Source organism: Calidris pugnax, unplaced genomic scaffold (genome assembly GCF_001431845.1).
Source record: "Calidris pugnax isolate Ruff unplaced genomic scaffold, ASM143184v1 scaffold103, whole genome shotgun sequence".
Classification (NCBI taxonomy): Eukaryota; Metazoa; Chordata; class Aves; order Charadriiformes; family Scolopacidae; genus Calidris; species Calidris pugnax.
Window position 1 is genome coordinate 16,156,072 of NW_015090990.1, and position 22,106 is coordinate 16,178,177.

General features: G+C 40.0%; 1 protein-coding gene across 1 annotated transcript in view; it reads right to left on the minus strand.

The window, feature by feature from the left end:
* The window catches only part of SPATS2L (spermatogenesis associated, serine rich 2 like), a 134,324-nt gene that overhangs the window by 63,651 nt on the left and 48,567 nt on the right, over window positions 1–22,106 (minus strand). The window contains exon 2 of the mRNA XM_014954578.1: window positions 827–899. The gene's annotated coding sequence lies outside the window, so the exon portion shown is untranslated. The remainder of the gene's footprint in view (window positions 1–826; window positions 900–22,106) is intronic.

Below are 22,106 nucleotides of genomic sequence, written 5' to 3' on the forward strand. Positions count from 1 at the left end.
CAAAACAAGTGACAAAAAACATTGGGTTCAGACCACCTCTGAACCAAGGCAATTGCAGAGATCCCATTTCTCAGTTTTGTAGTCTATAGGTTGTCTAATTTTTTTTTTATTATTTTTTTTTATTTTTTTTACTATGAAGCTGCCCTTTCCCATCATTCTCTGAACATCACCTTGGGCTATACTTAGTGTGAGATGATTCAGCAGAACTTTAAATTGCAAACCCTGACACACCTTCACAGCAGTTTGAACAAATGAAAAAAAAAGATGAGGAGAAGCTGTAGGACAATATAGTATGAGCCAATCAAATTAATGACACAGAGAAAGAAGATAAAGGAAATAAATGTATCTGGAGTGGTGGAATATAGACTCAGCAGACAAAACAGGAACAAAAGCAGCTTCTGAGATACTCAAATAGGCTGCACTGCCCTGGTGAAAGAAGCCCCCAAAGTTTCTCGCTTCTTGTTCCCGCACTGATAGCCCTATAAATAACGTACCTTCCAACTTGTTATCATCCATCACACACATGTGCAATGTGAAAGTGAGCACATTTACCATTAAATGCCTGTGTCTCTGTAAGAAGACAAAGCTACATAGTAGGGGATTTAGAAAGCACCATTTTACTAATTGGTGCATTTGTCTTTTTTTTTTCCCCCTCCTGTGATCACTCTAGCATGTGGCACTATGATCAGCTTTAGCAGGGCAGCTCAAGAAACCTGATAACTCAGTTGTAAAGCACTGGTGGAAAGCGTAACTTAAAAGTTTCTGAACTTACCCATCACACGCCAGTCACAATGATTAGCAAAGTGAGATGTAAAAGGTATCTTACCACTGTGAATTACTCCAGTTTCTGCCCTTATTCTTCTATCTTCTCCAATAGACTGTATCTCCCACAAAACCAGCTGGAAGTTGAAAAGAAAGTAATTAGTCAATTTACTCATGATTCACTTTCCTGCTCTCTCCTTACAGGAAACTTCTGTGGAAAAAAAAAAAAAAAAGAAGAAATCCCTTAGCTCCTTACTGCTCTGGTCAATATGTGGGGATGCTGATAGATGACCTTATGAGTTTTTATAGGGCTTGTATCTTCACTGCCATGAGAGCTTAGGCAATTACCTAAGGCTTGTTGTTAGCCCCAGTCTTGACCACACATGCAATTCTCCCAGCTAAAACAAACCCTTTTCTACAACTAACACATATTTTAAACTCAAACTAGCCAGCACATTGGGATATGCAGCAAGATAAACCTTAAGTGAAGCAAACTGTTCTAACCATTAATGCAAGAGGGCCATAGGTACAAGTTACAGTAACTCACCAGTTACTAATCAAATCCTTCTTAGCAGCACCAGTGCAGTTTCAGTGTGGTCATTCTCCAATAAGCAACAATATTATCTCAAGAATACTAACTCAGCTGAAACAAATGTAAGCCCAAAGAGTGACACCAGCACTTTGCCCACAGTACAAGGCCTTTGCCGATTTGCATATAAATTTCAGAGTAGTTCTTCCCAAAGTTAAAGACACAGAACCACATGGATAGCTGAGTGCCTGTCTATGTCCACACACAGATGAAACTGTTCTCCTGATTTCATTAGCAGGTGAGGTGAGGAGAAAAAAGTAATAGGTAAGTATTGTACTCTTCTGCAGTTGCAAGGCAGTCATGAACTGGTCTTTGATTTAACTATGCATGCCAGACAGGAATTATTGCTTTCTAGTTGCTATTCAAGTGAGTCACACACTAATCCTTGTTTGTTTTGGAGTAAGATCTGTTCAGCAGTCCCTCAACTAACCCTAGAAGCACAACCTGACATTTCTGAACATCCTGCCTGCTGAAATCAGCCTCTACTAAGCCATTACGACTGGATTGTCTTTGCATGCTTATTTTTCCTTCTGTATTACAAAATAGTCACTATGTAATAGATGAAACTGGACAGCAGTTACACGCTTCTAGTCCATTTTATCTTTAGTGAAACTACATATTTTGCCAAAGCTGAAGTGAAGTTTCAGAGTGCAAAAGTCTTGTCAGAGTCACAGGTTTTGTTTAAAGCAAGGCAGAAAGCTCTTAATTGCTTCTGTATCTGAAGCAGTCAGGTGTTCCCTGCAGCACTTCACCCAGCAAATGCTCCCACAATAAAGGCTCTCACAGCTTTAGGTCCCAAAGTCCATTGCAATCTAAACACACATTCCTGCATGGCTTGCTGAGTCACAGTTATGTACAAAATCAAAGGAATGAATGGAGCAATCTCAAATGTGATGCCTCAATGAAGAAATACAAGTACTCACACATGTCACAGTGTTAAAGAGCACTTCTGGATGTTGGAATCTACACAACAGGCACAGATCCATGAGGTGAATAGAGGGGCTGGAAACCTGGTGAGGGAAGCATATCCACTTCCATGCCTTTGGGCAGAATACCCTAACCAAGAGCTTGGAAAGAGGCTTATGCTATGCCCTTACCAGTACTTTGTTCTTTGGTGCAAGCAAGGGCAAGACTTGGCTATTTATCCCCTTCAAAGGGACATGAGGAAGGGTTAAGAATGAAGGAGATGCTGTGCATCCGTTCCATCTAGTGAGTACCTGAACTGAAACCAAGAAAGACAGCAACATTCCAAATGGTTACTGCATTTCTTACGCCAACACACGGACATCTAACTCCGTCCAGTAATGTCTCTAGTCTGCAGGTGGTATTTTTAAGATTTAAACAGAACAAATCAGACCCTGCACATTATTGTACTGAGGCACTCTACTGATCCTGCTTTTGTCCTGCATAACACACCACCTGCTAAACCCCAGTTTTAATCATCTTCAACCCAAGTCATGGGTCCAGCTTCAGTGTAAAATTAAAATATGAAAAATCAAATGTGAAGAGTTTTACAGCTTAAAAAAATATTTTTCTTTTTCCATGCTCAGTGAGTTCTTTTGACAAATTTTGTCCCCTTGAAGGTCATGAAATACGGAAGACCAAAGTGACTGGCAATCTCAGAATCCCATTTCTTAATGTGGTCTCAGGTATGAAATACCATCCCTGGTACGAAGTTATTCAAGTTAGAATTGTAATTCTTGTCCTTTGAGGGCTGCTCCTATTAAAGGCTATTTTAAAAGACAAAGGAACACAAGCAAAAAATTGAAGGGAAAAGTTTTTGGTTTGCATCACTGTAAAATAAAAAAAGAAGATAACCAAGGCAGCTATATACTGTATGTAAAATCAAAAAAGGTTTTATTGGATGTTGTAAAGGTTTATTCTTTCCAAACAATACTACATCTATCAAGTTTGACCAAATGAGATGCACTACTTTAAAACAAAAAAGATTCTTATGGGACATCTCTCCATAATTTTATTACCCTCCTAACTCACCATTTTGTCCTTACTCAGTGTTCCATGGCATATTATCAAAGAAAACATTATGCAGGAAATAATGACTCAAGGGAGGAGTAAGGAAATCAAGAGTAAAGGTACAACACTCAAAAGGAAACTTATTTCACTTCTGTATTATCAAAGAAAATACTGTTGCTTAATATCTGCAAATGTTCAAGGTGATTTCCCATCATAATGAAAGGTCAATTCCTAAAGTAATTTTTATTTTCAAACAAAAAAGATCCTGAAATAGAAAAGCATGTTGTGAATCTGTGAATAAGAATATAGACTTTAAAAACAGTGGCCGATATCCCTCTGTGGCAAATCTATGGCCGATGAATGCCATGTGTGATGTGAAACAGCCTCTTAAAACCTTCAACCCACTGTCCCCCACTGCAGCGTATGAAAAGAAAAGAGGCAGAGCTTCAGATATCACAGCCCCAAACCTCACATCAAGGAGAGCTCTGTGACATCAACTGCACCAAAACTAATATTAAAAAAAAAAAAAAAAAAAAGGGCGACAGAACGATGAAATGGAAAATTTCTGAAAGACAACGTGGAAAATATCTGAAAAACAATTGCTTTATCTGGAACAGGTAAAAGCCCAAGCAAGAGTGAACACTGGTCTGCACCAGTGCCTGGAGGACATGGCTGGCACGCAGCAGCAGCTCTGGAGGAGGGTAGGCAAGAACAATAAGATAGCGAGAACGGCAAGAAAAAATTAGTCATGTAGCACTACCAACACAAAGCGCCCCAAAAAAAAATAAAAAAAAAAAAAAAAAAAAGAGCAGCAGGAATCGGCGCTCATCACAGCTCTACAGCCCCGGGGAACATACAAATAAACCAAGCACTTAAATCCCTCCTGATCTTGAACTCTGACCTTTTAACAGTTCTCTATTCCTAATACTAATGTGACACACAACACATACAAGCACCAGAACCAGGTACTAAGATTAAATCTAGATAAAATCTAGATCACAGAGGCTATTCATAGAGATGCAGGCCTTAATAAATCTAAAGAAAAGAATTAGAGTACCATGAACAATATAACACTCTGGACAGGAGCCCTCATCCTATATGAATCTTCATTACTCTTTGAAGAGTAAAACAAGCTCTTTGACCTCTTCTCTTCTGATGCCTAGCCCTGACCTCAACCTTAGCCTAAGGTTTCACAATACGCTTGTCACACAGCAGAGATCAAGAAACGAAACTCCGCTAATTCCACTGTAGACCTATGAGCATTCTAGGTTCTAACAATAAACATAACCTTCAATCCCTCCATTCCTGAGTACATACCCAAAACGTAGTCCAGTGTTAAGTATAGTCCAATGACACAGATTAGCACTGAAATTAACTGAAAGTTATTTGACTGTCTAAATCAGCTCCTACCTTTGTGGAAGCCAGCAGTAAAATAAAGTCTTCCAGTCCTCAATAAAAACCCCAATTTAAAACATAGCTATCATCCAACACAACTCCAAATTTAAGGAGGAGGCACAAGATCCTGCTTGCAGCAGCCTGTATACAAGCAGAGAGATATTGCAGGGCTGAACTCAACACTACATATTCACAAGCTGAACAGAAGACTACTATAGGGAGGAGTGGAAAAGTTTGCAGGATCCAATGCTCACAATTTTAATGTCTCTACCTGTAACTTCTACATTTAATGTTAAGAATAGTTTATTTGCATTTTGTTTTAGGGTTTGCAGGGTTTTTTTCCCCCCAAAATATTAAAAGCTAGGTCTATTGCTGGAATCTGAGGTGTGCTGAGCTAGGATGAATGCTGGTAACACAAAGATACAATGGACTGTGGCTACTTTTCACTGAAGGCTGTTTCTCTGGTGAGGCCACTGATGAACACCTAGTGTGATGTCAACAGAAGGCAGAAAATCTAGATCTCAACCTTACACCCAGTGCAGACTGTAAGATCTGACGTAGCCAAAGCAAATAGAGGGTGCTCCCCTCTATGGGCGCAACCCATAGTGTGGTCACAGCCACACTTCAACACAGTTGCAAGATTCTCATTTTGCACCTCAGTCAGTCAATTAATAACAACATCCTCCAAAGCTGAACTCTACCTGCTTTTACAACTAACCCACAATGTTCCATTTTGTGCACTGCAGTTTCTAACTCCAGCCAGGGAATACAGTGTTAAGGATACTCAGCAGGATCCAGCCTTCAGAGGAAAATTCACACTGACATTTACAATGTGCATTTCTTATTACAACAAAAGATGCGTAAGATTATAAAGCAGCGTAAATTCCCTGACTAAAACTGCCCTTCATCTGATATTTGCCAAAGATTTTATAGCAAAAGAATCTGTTGACGTTAGAATTGGGAAACAACCAAATAGAAGTTTCAGGATTGGATCAGCTCTCATCCTATGTCAGATTTCTGTCCAGTGACACAAGTGGGATAACAATACCACAGTAGGGCAAAGGAGAGGATCCATGTTCAATACTGGTCCAGGAGGGAATTACAGCAAATGAAGAACAGCTGTAATGAGGAAGAAAACCTGTAAATGCTGTGTGGTCTTGTCAAGGAGAAAAATTGTTCTTGAAGGCTCTCATAGCAGAGAGCCAGCAATGCAATCAGACAAACAACTGGCACCACTTCAGTTTCAGTTAGCATGAAATAGCACGGTTAAAAAGTAACCCAAATCTAGTGTTTACTATGACCTATACCTCTTAAAGGACTTGAATATCCAGGCATTCTAGCCTACGACACTCTTCCTGGTTTGGTGTGAGCTAGAGCATCAAGATGGGCCTCAGACTCTTTACAGATATTTTTTTAAAAAACAAGTCCATACGTAGAGTCTAGAAGCACCTTTATTCTCCATACAGTGATTTGTCATTATTTCAGTCTGTTATTCCTCCTAACTTAATGCCAGTCAACATTTTTTTCCCAAAACATTAAGGGTCTAATCCAATTCCTACTGACAGAACTGGTGCTGGAACAGACCAATACCAGAGACATAAATGAGCCATATGACACAGTTAAACACATAGTAGCTCATTGGGTGAAATACGTCTCTCAGAAATCAGTCCATTGCCAGAAGAACTGGACCCACTGGAAACCCAAAATTATTAGAGGGCTGAGTTGTGGGTCCCACTAAAGCATTAGCTCTCGCACAGTGAGCTTAAGGCAACACTGACAAATTCTACTTCCTACAAGAATTGCTGTTTGCTTCCTACACTTTTCATACTTCTGATAGATGGGAACAGTTTTTTTCCACAGCTGCAAATGTTTTATTTGGATGTGTTTATTTTTCCTCAATCTCTGGCTGACTCTCAGATATCTCCATTTATTTTAGTTTTCTTCACTCTCAGTAACAGTAAAAGAGTTTCTGTAACGAACGCTAGGTACACTGTTAAATGACCCTAGTAGATTTATGGAAAGTTCTCCGTTCAGCAAGAAACTCATCCACATGTTCCCAGAGTAAGCTTATTTTGAGAATTAACTTCATTAAAACAAACTTACACTCATTTGTAACATGGCAACTCTGAGACAGCCATTCTGTTGATATCTCAGCCTGAAAGTAATTAAAAAAAACCCAACTTTTTATTTTGCAGAATTACTCTGTGGAACAGGTATGACAATGGAATAGCTACCTAAGCACCTACGCAATTTTCAGTTCTTACAGCATTAAGAGTGCATAACAAAGTGTTATACTTTGTTAAGATCAGCTAATTGGATTTAAGATGACAATTTTCCCTGAAATGCATGAGTCCACATGCCAAAATTACTCCCCTAAGGACAGGAGAGCTACATTCAGAAATATTCACAAAATAACATGAGATGCCCAGCCAAATGGGGAAAGTTCTTCATTATAAGCATTACTAAAGAAAATATTCCCAAACATATTCTGAGCTAAGCTTTGCCCTTTTCACTGCCCTGAACTGAGGATGCACATAAAGTACATCTGAAAAAGCAGTATCCCAGCTGGAGTTAGCAAGATTGCCCAATGACACAAGCTGTTATTTGTTATTCCTTGCTTCCAGTCAGGATTCCAGCTTCTGAACTTAATGAGTTTGTGCAGAATCCTAGAAGTAGTCCAATATACTGAAAAAACATATTTAAAAGAGAAAGCCTTTGTGAGTAGCCAAGTGGAATACTTGAGAAAAAAAAAAAAGATCATTAAAGAAGCTGTAGAGGATTTACAATTCTGTTTTGTTTGGATCTGTATAGTAGCTTAGCCCATAAATAGAAACCAATTATTTTATTTTCTTTTACATTTGCTTTGCTTTATATGAGAGTTGTGGGAATGATGGTAACCAAGCAACACCACAAAGCTGGACAGCCCTGGTTAAGACTATTTCTGATACCCTGATGAACCAGGATATGTTCAGTGCCTAGAGGAGCTATGGGATATCAGCTTTTGTACACCTCAAGGGCCACAAAATGAATGAGGAAAAGATTCCATACAATCTCCATGCCCCGGATGAAAACTGTCCCCTCTGAACTGAATTCTGCTGCCACTTGGAATCCACTGTGAGTTTTACTTGCCATTTTTGCACACTGAAAGGTCACTCTGCCAGGAAAGCTGCTTCTTATAGAGGCTAAAAAACACTGCATCTCAGACAGCATAAGTGTTAACAAGTTAAAAATAACCTCCATAGTTTTAATAGAAAATTCAGTGTGGACTCATGTAAATTCGAGTATGTTAATTTACACAGAACATATCCTGATATATAATTCTAAAAGACAATCATAAAAAGTGTAACTGAGTTCCAAAACACAGGCACAAAGTCATTTTCTAGGCAAAAACTATCCTCCCATTCATCTCTAGCAAATCAGAACAATTAAGCATTTCACAGCTTCTATAATTAATGACAGCTGAAATACCTCCTTTTCAATTAAAGTGCAATCATCACTATTTTCAAACTGGCACATCCTCCATGTAATCTGTCTTCGGTCTCCCAACAGAGGGACAGAAGCTTCTGAAGGAAGTAATACTTCAGATTTTGCACACTTAAGCAAAATCAGTTGTGCCCTCACTCTGTCAATATTATTTATTCAGCACTTTATAAAGCATTTTTTTTAACTGCTCCAAAACCAAAATAGACATTTTCTTAATAACAAAGCCATTATATATATTTTATATACACATTCTAAGATAGAATCATATTCTGAGAAATAAAAGTATGAAAATTATGCTTTTTTTTAAAGCTTAAGATTATACACTTATCCATATAAGCAGTAGGCAGAGAAAATATGTCTGAGTGCATTGCTTTTAACTAAATGTGCAATTATTTTAGGAGACAAAGGGTATCTACTGAACATAATCAACATGTGGTAGATAACACAGATGCTGAGTTTATGCTGCAATTTAGTAGACAGCCTTGCAGTGGCTTAATATCACAGGTAAGGCAGCAAGATCAGTACCAAAAGCATCATAGTACAGCTGTAACAGACATGCACTTAATATATGAAATATGCAGATATCGTGAAAACTACAGGGTGCATTAAAAAGCTCAGTCTTAAGGAACAAGTTTCCAACTTTTCCTGATACTGATACCCAGTCAATACTGGGTTTTACCGTGTTCTACTCAATGTCAGAGACTACAATAAAGAAGAATTAAAATCACCAAAAAGCCCCAACTAGAGACCATATCTAAAGATGTCCCCTCCAAGTTACACTGGGACGCAGGGACAAGGGGGCTTCAGGGTACTTGGTCTACTGCCAACCTCACTGTGCTTGTGATAAAAACATCACACCATGAATGTGAAAAGCAGATCTTTTCATCAACACTAGGTCATGTCATAACGACAGTGTTGATTTTGCCTTTATGACAATGCAAGTGGAAATGAAGTCCAAAGAAGGTGACAGCATCTCCTGGGAATCCTTACTGGAAGGTAGCCCAGCTGAGGGACACACACTGCATCATCCATTGGAGCAGGTACTGCACCCTGCTCAGAGAGCACCTACTCCGTCAATGGTCCAGTACTGCAACAGCAACGAGATCCTCAAGTCTGATGCCACCTCACTCCATCCTAGGTGACCTGATCTCCGGAAAGGAGGAGGATTGAGAACTCCCAGCCAGCTTTATCTCAGTACGCTTCACACTCTTCTCCTTCCTGACACTCCTACAAGAGCTGAACACAACCATGAAGCATGTTTTACAGTATAGAGCTCCTGGGATTAGATATATTCCTTTTTATATAAAACCACAATCCCTATTTCTCTCCATTTAGAATGGGGAAATAGCCTCTTTTCCTGTTGCATACAAATTATAAGAATGTGATCATAAAGAACAAAAATGAGTAATGAAATCAATTTACAAATGTAAATATAACTCTAGCCTCTTTTGAAGTTTTAATAGGAAGGAGGAGCAAAATTCCCAGGGGATCTTGGTCAGACTCAGTCATGGGTGTAAATGAGATCTCATTCCCATGTGGTATTTCACATCACAAAGGAAAGCACACAGAGCTCTCACAGCCCTGAGACAGAAGGTTCCATGAAACACTAATTTGTACGTCAAAGCAGCCTTTTCATGGGAATGACATACAAATAACAAAATAACCCCCAAGGTTTTGAAGCAACCTTCTCACGCTGGAACTTACTGTTTCTTTGATGATTTAAAATATTTTGGCCTGGGCTTCAGCTGAAATGCTTGTGTCAGTCTTTTACTGACGAAGGAATTTGGCTAAAATAAAGCAAAAAACACAGCTTAGTTTTCTTTTCTGCTAATGAGTTTGGATAAGAGTGAGTGCTGGTGCAAATCTGGAATGCTTTCAGTGAACTCAGGTACACCATATGCTAAAGGAAACCAGTATGCCTCAGTTTATTGGCACAGTACCTTCTGTGTGGATCATTTATTCATAATTCCTGTCTGTATTTACTTTCCTAGGAATAAACATGTGTTTACTACTGACACTGAGCCTCAGCTACTGACTTAGGATTTGGCACCTCTGCTCCAAGTGCCTTTGAGATACCAAGAGCAAAGCTTGTTCCAGTAATATCCATTCACCCACAAGACATAGTCTGCATATTTCTTGGTACACTAAAAAAAGTAACGTTACATTTAATGACAGAAAGTTACATGGAAAACATTATATGCACACAACGCGGTCAAGCTACCATCTCTAACCCAACCTTTGCTTTGCAAACTATCAGAGCTCTGGTTTAGCTTTGCAAACTGACAGAACATTGATGTTATTTATTTTTCCATTTAATTTCCTAAGATTTTTGCTGCTTAAGTAGAAGAATAAAAATAAACATGACTAAAACTTGCCCTTCTTGTTTCAAAGGTCGCCTGACTTTCAGAGATGGACCTGCACGTTACAGGCTCTGCTCATATCACCCACGAAATCAACTCAACATCATCCCTTTAACTCTAGTCCTCAGTAGGAACAACTGAAGCTTTCACATGTCAGCAAATATCTTAACATCCAGACCTGCAGATTTCAAACACGAATGCTGCCTGGCCACCTTGATCACCGATATGTTAAAAATTAAAAGTTTATCTCAGCCACCTCAGTACATAAGTATATCTCTTCTCCTAGTACATCTCATCTCATTACGAAGGTCAATGAACCTGAGAAGTCACGTGAGCAACTCCTGGTGTATGTTCAGGGCTACAGCACATGGTAAAAGCTGGCCATTAAAAGTAGAATTACCAAGTTACAAAGCAAGAGTGAAGTGATTACATCTTTTCACATCTTGTATATAATGAACTGCATCATTTAACAAAAATCATACCAACAGTGAATTAATAGTATTCAAGACAGGCCTGAAGCATGGCAAAAAATCCACTGCTGTCACTCCTCATGGATAACCACAGAAGTAATTCCTGCCAGCAGTATCTGATTAGGGAGCTGACACACCTAAAGGATCATGAGACACACTACATCAGAAATTGTGTGTTAGATGCATGCTACTTTGCATCCAGAATTGACTGGAGCCATGGCATGATTTCAAGAACGAGCTTAGAAGCAAGAAAAAGGAAAGAAAAAAATGCAGACATAAATTTTTAATTTCAATTCCTATTTAGAGTCGAAGACTTTAAAAACATTATATGCTTTAATTACATCTTTTCTAAGGAGAAAGTAAAGGAGATGGGAAGAAACATGATTTTTTTCTAAGAATTTTTTTAAGGCAATAAATTATATTGGAAAGACCTTTCATATGTGGGGATGGCAGGTGGGAAACAATTATTTTAATCTCACATTTTAAAAAGGGTAGCAGATAAAAACAAAACAGCCACTCTACATTGTATTGAAGGCCAATTTTTTACCCAATTCCGAATGATCGTTGTCAAAACTTCCAGTATAAGGGAAGGAATAAGGAAAAAACTCAGTACACAACTAATCTGTCCATCCCTACCCTCAAAAATAAACATGCTAAAAATGCAAAAAAGAAACATGAACTATCATAGAACACAGTACATACATAGCGTTAGCTCACTAAGGAACAAACATGAAACTGCTGAAACTGTCTCCCTTCAGTGCTGTTGCTTTATGGTTAAGTAAAAAAATCACAGAAATTTAAGGAAAACCTTCAAACTTTAGGTATGTTTAAATGTATCAATATATAGTTATTTTATATTATTTCTTATATAAAATAAAAAAATATTAAAAGCCTGGAGACAGAACTAGAATATAAAGTCCAACTGTTTACCAGAAATACCACCAGCTGGTTCCTCTCACAGGCCTGTAATTTAAGTAAGAGAAGACTTCTGGAAGCATAGCCTATCCTTAGGATACTACTTTCACCTAAATTTGACTACTATGGTATCATGGAAGTGTAATGGATAGAGCCATTGGGGAAAAAAAACAACCAAACAAAAAACCCAACAACACACCAAATAATAATTCAGAAATTGAACAAGGTAAAGCCCCAGCAAGGGAGCGAGGACGAGGGAAGCAACGTAGCCAGAGCTGAGCAGGACCTGTAATCCACGTTGCTTGATAAATATTACTTAAACCAATACAACAGAGTACTGTTCAGTCATGTATTTTCTTCATCTCTTATGTAAGAGACAAACTCAGAAATTGGCAAATTAATTCCAGTACAACTAGAATTCCGAAGAATTAATACCACAAGAGAAATTGTTACTAAGAAACTAAAATTTATTAAGCAATACAGACAAGTTTCCAAAGATCAAGGTGTTGCTTTGGCCCTACTTTTTACATACGTATTACATTTGAAATGGAATTGCAGAGCCATTTCTGTAACAGTTCTGAAATATGCGCTCTCTGTATGAGTGTTTTTCTTCTGATGGTCTGTCACTTTATTGATGAGAGATTCAACACACTAAAGCTCTTTATGCTACTCACAGAGAAATGTTCACATCTGTCAGTAATCACATGAATACTATCACATGGCTGTTAACACGTAATGGTTATTAGCAGTTCTATTCTTGGCTTCTCCTTTCAAGGAATTATGAGAACTCATTTTCTTCACACGACTTCAGGCCAAATCTTTTACACAAATGATCAGCCTGGACTCATTAGTCACTTCGAGGCAAAAATTAACAACATCTTACTTTTTCATATTTTGTTTTAAAGACAAAAAAAAAATCCTAGCTTCTGATCAAAGGCAAATAGACTCCTGGCTGACTCCAGGTTTCAGCCTATATCCTGAATATAGAAAGAGTGTTCCAAACGATCTAGGGAGACAGCTAGAAACAGGCAAGGGTTGGACTCCATTCCTCCTCCAACATTGATCCTGATGCAGGGAAGGTAAATCTGGTAGACTCTCTCAAGTAAGAAGCAACAGGAAAATTTAAAGCTGTTATATAGAAAAGCATACAGAGTCAGACCAGACTAAATCACACTTTATCTCTGTATGTATATAAAGATAGGTCACACATACACTTCTTAGACTTCCTTGTATCGTGTATGTTGAAAGTCTTATGTAGCAGAGTTCAGATAGTGCTGAATATGAGTGGCTGACATGTTCCCATCCCACCACTGTCATCTGACTGCTCTTTTGGCTGTTTCCTTTAATTTCACACAGTTTATTTGTATACTTTTGTGTGTGTGTTTCTTCTTTTTGTGTGTGTGTTTGTGGGCTGTTTGTTGGTCAAGGAGTTTTTTGTTTGTTTTGTGTTTGGGTTTGTTTTTTTTATCTTTAATCCATGAGCAGGTACCTTTCTATATTTGTATTGACAAGGAGAGTTAATAATTTATGGCCTGTCTCTTAAGGAGTCCATCTGTAGTTCAAGAACCTATATAGTGTATCTCTATATTTTCCATTTCAATTAACAGCAGATTCCTTCCCAAAGCTCTTTTCTGTGGCCAATACTGCAATATGAAAATGTCCAAAAGTATAGTGCATAACAGCCCCTCAGGTTCCTTCAGAAAAATCCTAAACTAGCAAAAAGCAAAAGCTTTGATGGAGTTTGGTAACAAATTTCTTTAAAGACAAAATCCAACAAAACCAGCACACTCGGCAAAAGTCATCCCAAACCACCCCAGCTGCCAGCTGGTGCCAGCTCCAGTGGTTTCCCATGCCTGCCACAAGGCCTGCAGGAAGAATGCAGCTCTAGAAGAGTCCTGCTCCCATACATGTGTGGTGAAGCACGTTCATCACACCTCACAGCCCAAGACCTGCCCTTGTCCAGGGCAGGTCCAGGTTTTTTGGCACTGCAGGGAACAGCCCTTGCTACAATATCATTTGACCATTTCCCTCCATTAAACCACTTCTAAGAGCTGGGGTCCAACTTCACTGGCAGCACAGTGAGGACACAGAGCCTGGCAGGCTAAGTTCAGCCAAGAATGAGCACTATACCATGATACAGAATGTCTATTTTTTGTCATAAGTAACAGCAATCTTGCGTTTTTTCTTTTTAATTCACAGAAAAGGAAGCTTTAATATCAGGCTGAGCTGCTCTCCAAAAGGAAGAAGATACTCTTCACTTAAAACAGTGAATGATAGTTTAAAGCTGTGCTATTCAGTTTAATTAACGTTTGCATTTACATTGCTTCATTCCTTTAACATGATGCAACAATGGTAATGACTAACCTTCTTGCAGTTTAATAGACCTTGCAACTGCAAGGTGATCCCTCTTCCATTTAACAAGGCCCTTCTTACAGCTTAATAAATCTGGTTTTACTCTTTGGTAATTCTCATTAAAATGCTTTGGAAGGTACGACCATTCACCTACAGCCTGATTTTCAGAGGACCTGACTGCACACAATTCCAATTAAAACTTTCTGCACTCAACATCTCTGAAAATCCAACACCAGCAAGGCAATTAGAAGCTTCCAACCTGCCCTCATCTACAGGGTAATGTGCAAAATAACTAGGGTCAGATATAGTGTAACTTAATAGAAGTGAATCACGTGTTAAAACGCTAACATGGGAACCTCAACTCATCCCATTAGCTTAGAGAAAGGCAACCCATCATTCTTTGTCAAGTAATGGCAGTGCAATGGATGAATTTACATACATGACCATCTGTTGCCAGATTAGGCAACAGCAGAGTGACTTTCCAGACTGCCAAATGCCTGTCCTTGCTCAGAAATTCCTTGGTTTTGTAGGCTTACTCTCTTTACTACAAACAAAATACAACACTTCACATTATAGAGTACCCTTCAACCCAAAACACTCTGTGGACCATGAACCCTCTCACAGAACTGCCCAAAGTTCAGGACTGTGTGCTACACAAACACAGGATTAGGGGAGTGAAAAGCAGCACACTGCTGCAGCCTGCTCCACAGCTGTGTCTCCCACACCCTATTCTTGGCTAAGGACATACAGCCAAACTCCTAATCACATCAAAAGCGCTGCAAAATTTCTAAAAGGTATACAGTTCTGACAGGACCTTAGTTTGAAATATCCCTTCCCCAGAAACACCTAGGACCTAACAAAGGCTCCTGTCTCTCACTACAGGAAAAAATTGTGAGGTTACAGGCCATACTGTGATGCAGACCCAACAGTACACCATTAGAACTATCTTGTATCAAAAAGCCCAGTAAACTTAATGTAAAAAATAACTACACAAGAAAAAGAAGAATATAAATATTAAAAAGATCATAAGGCAAGATACTAATTTTACACCAGTATCACAAAAATGCAACTCCACTGATGTTGAGGATTTCCTGTCTTCAGCATGTGCCAGAAAAATTACGACATTTTCCACAGTCCCCTTTCACACAAAGATAAACATTAGAGAGCCAGAGCTCTTCTGATATAAAGCTGATTGTCTGCTTAGCTCAAGGTTTCCCCAACGCATCACTTTTTGGATATTTATTTTATTTCTTTTAGGACAAAATAATAATCACCACACACAAAAAAAAAAAAGTCAGTGCAGCTATTGTAATCAACTCTATGCCAACCACATTCTCTAGTCTCATGCAAAACCTTCCAATCCACCAGCAATGCAGTAAAGAATCAGCATATGTAGGTCAATGAGGCACAAGAGCACAGATACTAAAGACAGGTATGTGGTTTTAGCAACAGGCAAAGGGAAAACTGCTTTTATTGAGCGACAAAGAAGCAATGACAATGAAATCCAAACGTATTTCAGTGAGCATAAGGCCCATAAGAATCTGGCTCTAAACCAGTAACACATGAACTGCTGCACGCCCTTAACCAAATGGCCACACCTGAGGAAAACCCCCATCAGGGCCAGGGAAGACTTGATCTTGTATTATCATCATTGCATTACACAGAAAAGACATTCCCTGTAACTGCCCTGTTTCACCCTCACCTCACAAGCTTCCATTCCTATTTGAGTATCTAAACAGGCATGGTCAAAAACCCAGTGCCATCTGACTGTCAGAGCTCTTTCCAGCCCCTGGGATCTTCTCCAACCTTCCTCCATCACCAGGGCTCCTTCCAACCAGCATCTTCTGCTCTCTTCACTACTACAAGCCTCCAGACACTCTTCTAACACAGCCATAGCACCTGCTCTAGTTCATCTGTATTTGCCTCCAACTGCAGGGCACCATTGGCAGATACACCTCTTGCCCTGCCCATGGTACAGCTCTGTGCATCTCATAGTACACCTGATCTTTTGACTCCTTTCTGCTGCTCTTTCCTTGTGTTTCAGACCAGGTTGCCTCTCTGTCGGCCAGATGAATCATCCAATCCTTTCTGGTTTCCACTGTGTTTGTATACAATGTAATTTGGCTATTATAGAGAAAGAAACCCTCAAGTTCTTTGAGGATTTTAATGAGCAGTAGGTTTCCTTCTTTCACTCTAGTAACTAAGTGGCTGCAGTACATGAGAAACCTCAGGAGCTGCCAGAACAAGTGGGGAAGCCTCTCTCCACCTAAGTGCATGCAAGCACTCCATCTCCACACCATCCCTCATCAACTCCAGAGCAAGGAGCACAAGCTCTGATCCCAACACCAACGCACAACTCCATGCCAGCAGCTTTACAAACCAGCCAACTCAAAACAATTTCAGTCAGCACTAAGTTATTATTGGAACACAGAATTACAAAAAAGGCAACATTTCACTCAGACCAAGTGCTAAGGATCACTAAATCAAGTTCTGCACAGACTAGTATTACTATACTAGATAGTTACCCTCTTCATCAACACAGAAAGGAGAAGTCCTACAGTGATGACATTTTCGGATTTGTAGGTTTTTCCACCTCTAGTATAAACCACAGTCTCTGAACATATTCCCACTCAGAAGTACCACCACACCCAGACTGCATGTGCAAGGCTTTTATTGCATTTAATTTTACACAGTGAACCATACACAGGACTGTAATTTAAATACTAAAAGTGGACCATTTAAGTGTAGTGCAGAAGTGGAAGCCACAATATGCATAGGACAGTACATACTGAAAGCTGGTTTTATATATTACTAAGAAGTAATTCAGTTTGAAATGACCATTTGAGTACATGCTTTAGCTTAGAGTCATTTGAAGTCCAAATACTCTCTCTTGGCAGTTGTACCTAAATCCATAAGAAAGCTTCAAGTCCTGATCTGCCACCCCATTAGCTGTCAGCACGCATCAGTCTTCAGCAGCAATAAAAGCCACGTGCCACAGAGAGCACTCAGGCGGACACCCCAGTTCTGAACCTTCAGGGCAAGCTCTGCACAGGTTTCTAACAAAATCAATCAGAATCCTGAAGAGCTACCGTAAAAATCAGAAACGTCTTATAGCACAAGCACTATCTTTTGGTGCTGTTCCAGGTAAGACTCAATCAAACACCGTAAATCCTTACATGGATTTTGCATAAGGTTGGGCCATCAAACACCAGCCTACCTGCCCTGAACGTGGGGTATTTATTTTGAAATGCTGCCAGGCAGGTTGGCCTTACCAGCACAGAAGGATAACAAGTCGGTGAGAGTGTGCTGTCAACACAACAGTGGTAGCAACTTCTTTAAGGCTAATTCAAAACACACCCACAACTTTCGAGGACAGTCATCTTCCAAGAAATCATACTCACAGTCCATTAGGCCACGCATAGCACAAACAGAACATCACTCAACACCACTCAGAACATAAAAAATCATCAGCCCTCTTAGATGTATAGTTCACAGAAACACCATGTTTAAGTTACCACTTATTAAAAAAAAAAAACAACCCAACAAAAAAGAAACAGAACAGACCTTCAGTCAACAAACATCAAATAAAACTGTACCAGTTTACACAGGCCAAAATCTGCCTCCAACTCTGAGCAGCAGCAGCACACTGGTGTTCACAAACAGGTGAGGCTTCTTTGCCATTTGAAATCTTACCTTTTCAACACTTGGAGATTAGATTCATCAGTAATTTAAACACTGGACCCAGTACACAGCCATAGGCATATTTTTCAGTCAGCAAACCACTAGGGAGAGTACTGAAAGGCCTATTATGAAGGCCAATCACTATCCTTTTCTTGAATGACCACATGAAAATTGGTGACCGTTCCACAATGGATTGAAAGGGCCTTTTGTCTGAAGGAAAAGGACAAGGAGTCATGAAGTATTGCAGATTCATTTGTAACTCATGGTTTTTGAAGAAACTGTATAGTTTCAGTTAAGAGCAAACCAAGAAAAAAATAGGTTTTGAAAATGTTATGCCAGATCCCTTCCCTACTATGTATATGCAGAGCATATTTTTAGATTAGCTTCTTTTGTATTACAAAAAGATGGGCAGGCACTCTATATTATTGTTTTACAAGAGAAGTCTAAAACACACGCAGAGCTTTGACTTTAGTCCAAAACCCTAATTAGGGTCTGCAGCTCTATTTGCCTTGTCTAAACAGAAAATCATCAGAAGCTTTTTGGGTACAAGATCTAGTGAAAGTATAATTGCACTGGGATACTAAGTGAAAGCATTGTCAGTGCTGCTTAACAATCACTTCAGTAAACGAGCAAATTTGCCATCACCCATGAAGTATATAGTGGCTTATTCAACAAAAACACATCTTTTATATTGACAAACCAGCATTTGATTCTTTAATTATGAAGTTTGGTTTTGAAGTTCCTCACAAAAAACAGACTATCACATCTGCTGACAACTTCACAGAAGTAAGAAATGTTTCACTTCTCTACCTACCACAATCACATTTCCAATTCTCAGGTTTTACATGCAAACGCACACACATCCAAAATGGGATTTGCACACATGATTTCATTACAGAGTTTCTAAACAAGCTTTACATGGACAAACTTTCAGCAGGAAAGACAGTGAAGGCTAATAAGCAAAACCAGATTTCTTCTAATCCATACCCAGAACTAGGGAATTACTGCACTTCCATTCAGAAACAAAAGTCACAGCTGTCAGACTTGCCCTCTTCACCCATCTGTTCCACCCACGTACTGCGAAACTAAACAGTCAAAACCATCAATTTTTACTCTCCAGCTTCTTGCCACATCCCAGAATTTATATTCCTTGTGCTCCCACAACCCCTCCTGAAATCAAGCAATATATTTTGCACACACAACTTGGTCAAGGTGCCAGCTGGATTTAGCTCTTCTGACTGCCCTATCAAATTGTATCAAGCAAGGAGCTGGTCTTTGGCATGTTACAAGACAGCACTACCAGGGTGAAAATCTTTGCTGTTGCACCCATGATACCACTTTCATTGTGCTACCAAAGCAAAACTCCTGCAATGCCAAGAATACCCCCAAGGTAACTATACACCCCATCATCTCACACTTTGTAAAACATGAACTTATAGTCCTCAAGACTGTAAACAGAATCTTGCAAATGCAAAGTAGAAGCAAAACAACGCTGCACTGTCATCTTGAAGCTCAAGGTGCTCAGAAACAAACCAGGCAAAGAGAAGTGAACTGCACAGCCCCCTGCTAATCTCAGTGAAGTTCAGGGCCAAATTCTTTCATATAATAATGTTACAGAGTGTTGCTTTCAAACAGCTATTAGAATGGGCACTTTCCCCTGATAAAACAAAGGCACTTTGCTACCAAAGTTAACTATTTCACTACTGTTCATTTCTGTACACAAAGAAAATATCAAGAGAAAGCTAGTGAAGCATCTGAGAAGGGAAGAAAAGGCAGAAGGAAGAAGTGAGAAACTGAAGAATTGGGACAGTGCAGAAAACCATGGAGGCAGTAGCACCAGCCATAGGCATTAGGTCATATTTCCCTAGAGTAACCTGGACAATAAAATGAGCTTTCCTTTGGATGTGTAAAGCACCACACCAGATTGTTTTGAGGAAAAGATTGAGGATTTTTTTTTTTGTATTCTCCATGACTAGCATTACTTAACAGTGTCCAAAAACCTCTAAGACATGAGCCCTGATTACATAGTAGGAAATACAGTCCCTAGCATGACAACAGAGGCAACATTCATGGGTGGAAAGGAACACAAATATAACAGCCTAGGGGAATTAATACCAAATACAGGTTGTCTACAACTGCTGACAGGCACAGCTCTAGTACTTCCACAATTGCTAGAAGAAAACTCAAAGAAAATAAAAAATGCTTTACAAGCCACTGGAATGTTGTGCTTTCTCTTAAAAATAGGCCCAAACAGATTTCGGTTCCAGACAGGTATTTTCTTAAAATTTGGGAAATGGCAGGAAGGTGTCCTGACATAGCCTCATTTCCATTTCTTTGAATGAAAAATGCTAGATTAGAAAAACTAATTTAAATTCAGAACCAAACCTCCCTCAACACAGAAAGTACTTGGAGATGCTTGTGTTCAATTTTTAGGCTCATTACCATATGTCAAACAAAACAATAACTCTCAAACACACGTTCCTCCTTCAGCTTCTGCCTAGGTAAAAGGACTGGGCAATAGACCCTTCACTTAAGGATAACCCTGAGAATGTTTTGAAAGGTACTCAATGTACTTCATCATGACACTTCCTTACACAGTAAATTTCCCAGAGTTGTGACCCTACCTCCTTACACGTTTATACAGCACCTGACACAGTACAACTCTTATCTTGATTGGTGTCTCATTACATTTAACAGATCCTGCTGTTCTCATAAAGGGCCAAACTGCTTCAACTCCCATAACACAATTAGTGGGACAACGCTCACAGCCCAGCAGCAGTGTTCAGCTCCAGCAGGGTGTGACGGCACCTCACAAAATTCATCAACCTGTTCTGACCTGGAAATTATTCTGCATTTACACGGTTTGACTGCATTCACAGAAACAATTGTGGCAAGGGCACAGTGTCCTGCTCACAGCAGCAAGACAGTCTGCCAGACTCTAGTTAGTAGCATTCAACAGGTTACTACCCAGGATTTCTTTCATTCCTGATTAACCTTGACATTCTGCATGCAACAGTCTTTTCCACTTTCTACTCTAGAAAGTTCTTAGTTTACCTTCCTTGAGTCATCACATTTTGGAAAATATTTTGTGACTGCATCAGTAACTCAAAGAAACAGAAGGGAGAAGCTTTATACGTACACTGGTAATCCAAATTTCAAAGTTAACAGAAAAGACTTCCCAAAGAATATCATTAATTACCTTGAGGTATATAAAGCATTTGCACATTTTTAAGCTGGAATCAACCAAATCAGTTCAGGGGAATGTGACCTGGAATGAAACAGATTTTCTGTGGTGCCTCTTAGCTCTCCTAAAGAAAATAAATCTGGTAGCACAAGTGATTCACATCTCAGAATGCCGAGGGTGGGGAAGAAGCTTGCACTATTCATTTACAGCTCAACAAAGGAAGCATTGCATTATGATAGAGAATAGAAGAATATTGCCAGCTGCTACTGCTTATCAACAAATTCCACACCTAACGATTAAATTTTTCATGCACTGTAAGAAAGACAATGAGCGTTAAAAAAAAAAAAAACAAAACAAAAAAACCAAAAAACCAATCCCATCGGCTTTAGCAGTCTTTTACCTTGAGGCAGAAAGAAACACATCCTCAAACGGGCGGATTTGTGCTGAAACGGTAGCTCTGGCACAGCAGCCCCCGTCCCTACCCTGAGGTCTGTGGGCGCCCGCAGCAGCCCCGCACAGCCCGTGCGAAGACGTAAGGCAGCGTTTGAGGAGCGAAGGCACCGCTGGCTCAGCGCCTCCGGCCACCGGAGGGCTGCGCTCGGAAAGACCCGGCTCCCTATTTCCCGGGCGCGCAGTTAATCATTTATGACCGAGGCTGTTACTGAATAGCCTCGAACGGCGCAGCACAGCCCGGTTTCGTCTCCGGCGGCGCCTGGGGGCTGGCGGAAGAGGGCGAACCGCGGCGAGCGGCTCCCGGGCGGGGTCCGAGGGGCCGGGGCCGGGCCCGGCTGCGGTCCCCGTGCTGTGCGAAGGGGCCCGCCCGCAGCCGGCCGCCGGAGCCGGGACGCGAAGCGCTAAAGCGGCGAGCGGAGCTCCGCACAGCACCGCGGTAACCGTCCGCCCCTCTCCCCGGCACCCCTCCGCGGTAAACTCCCGGCGGG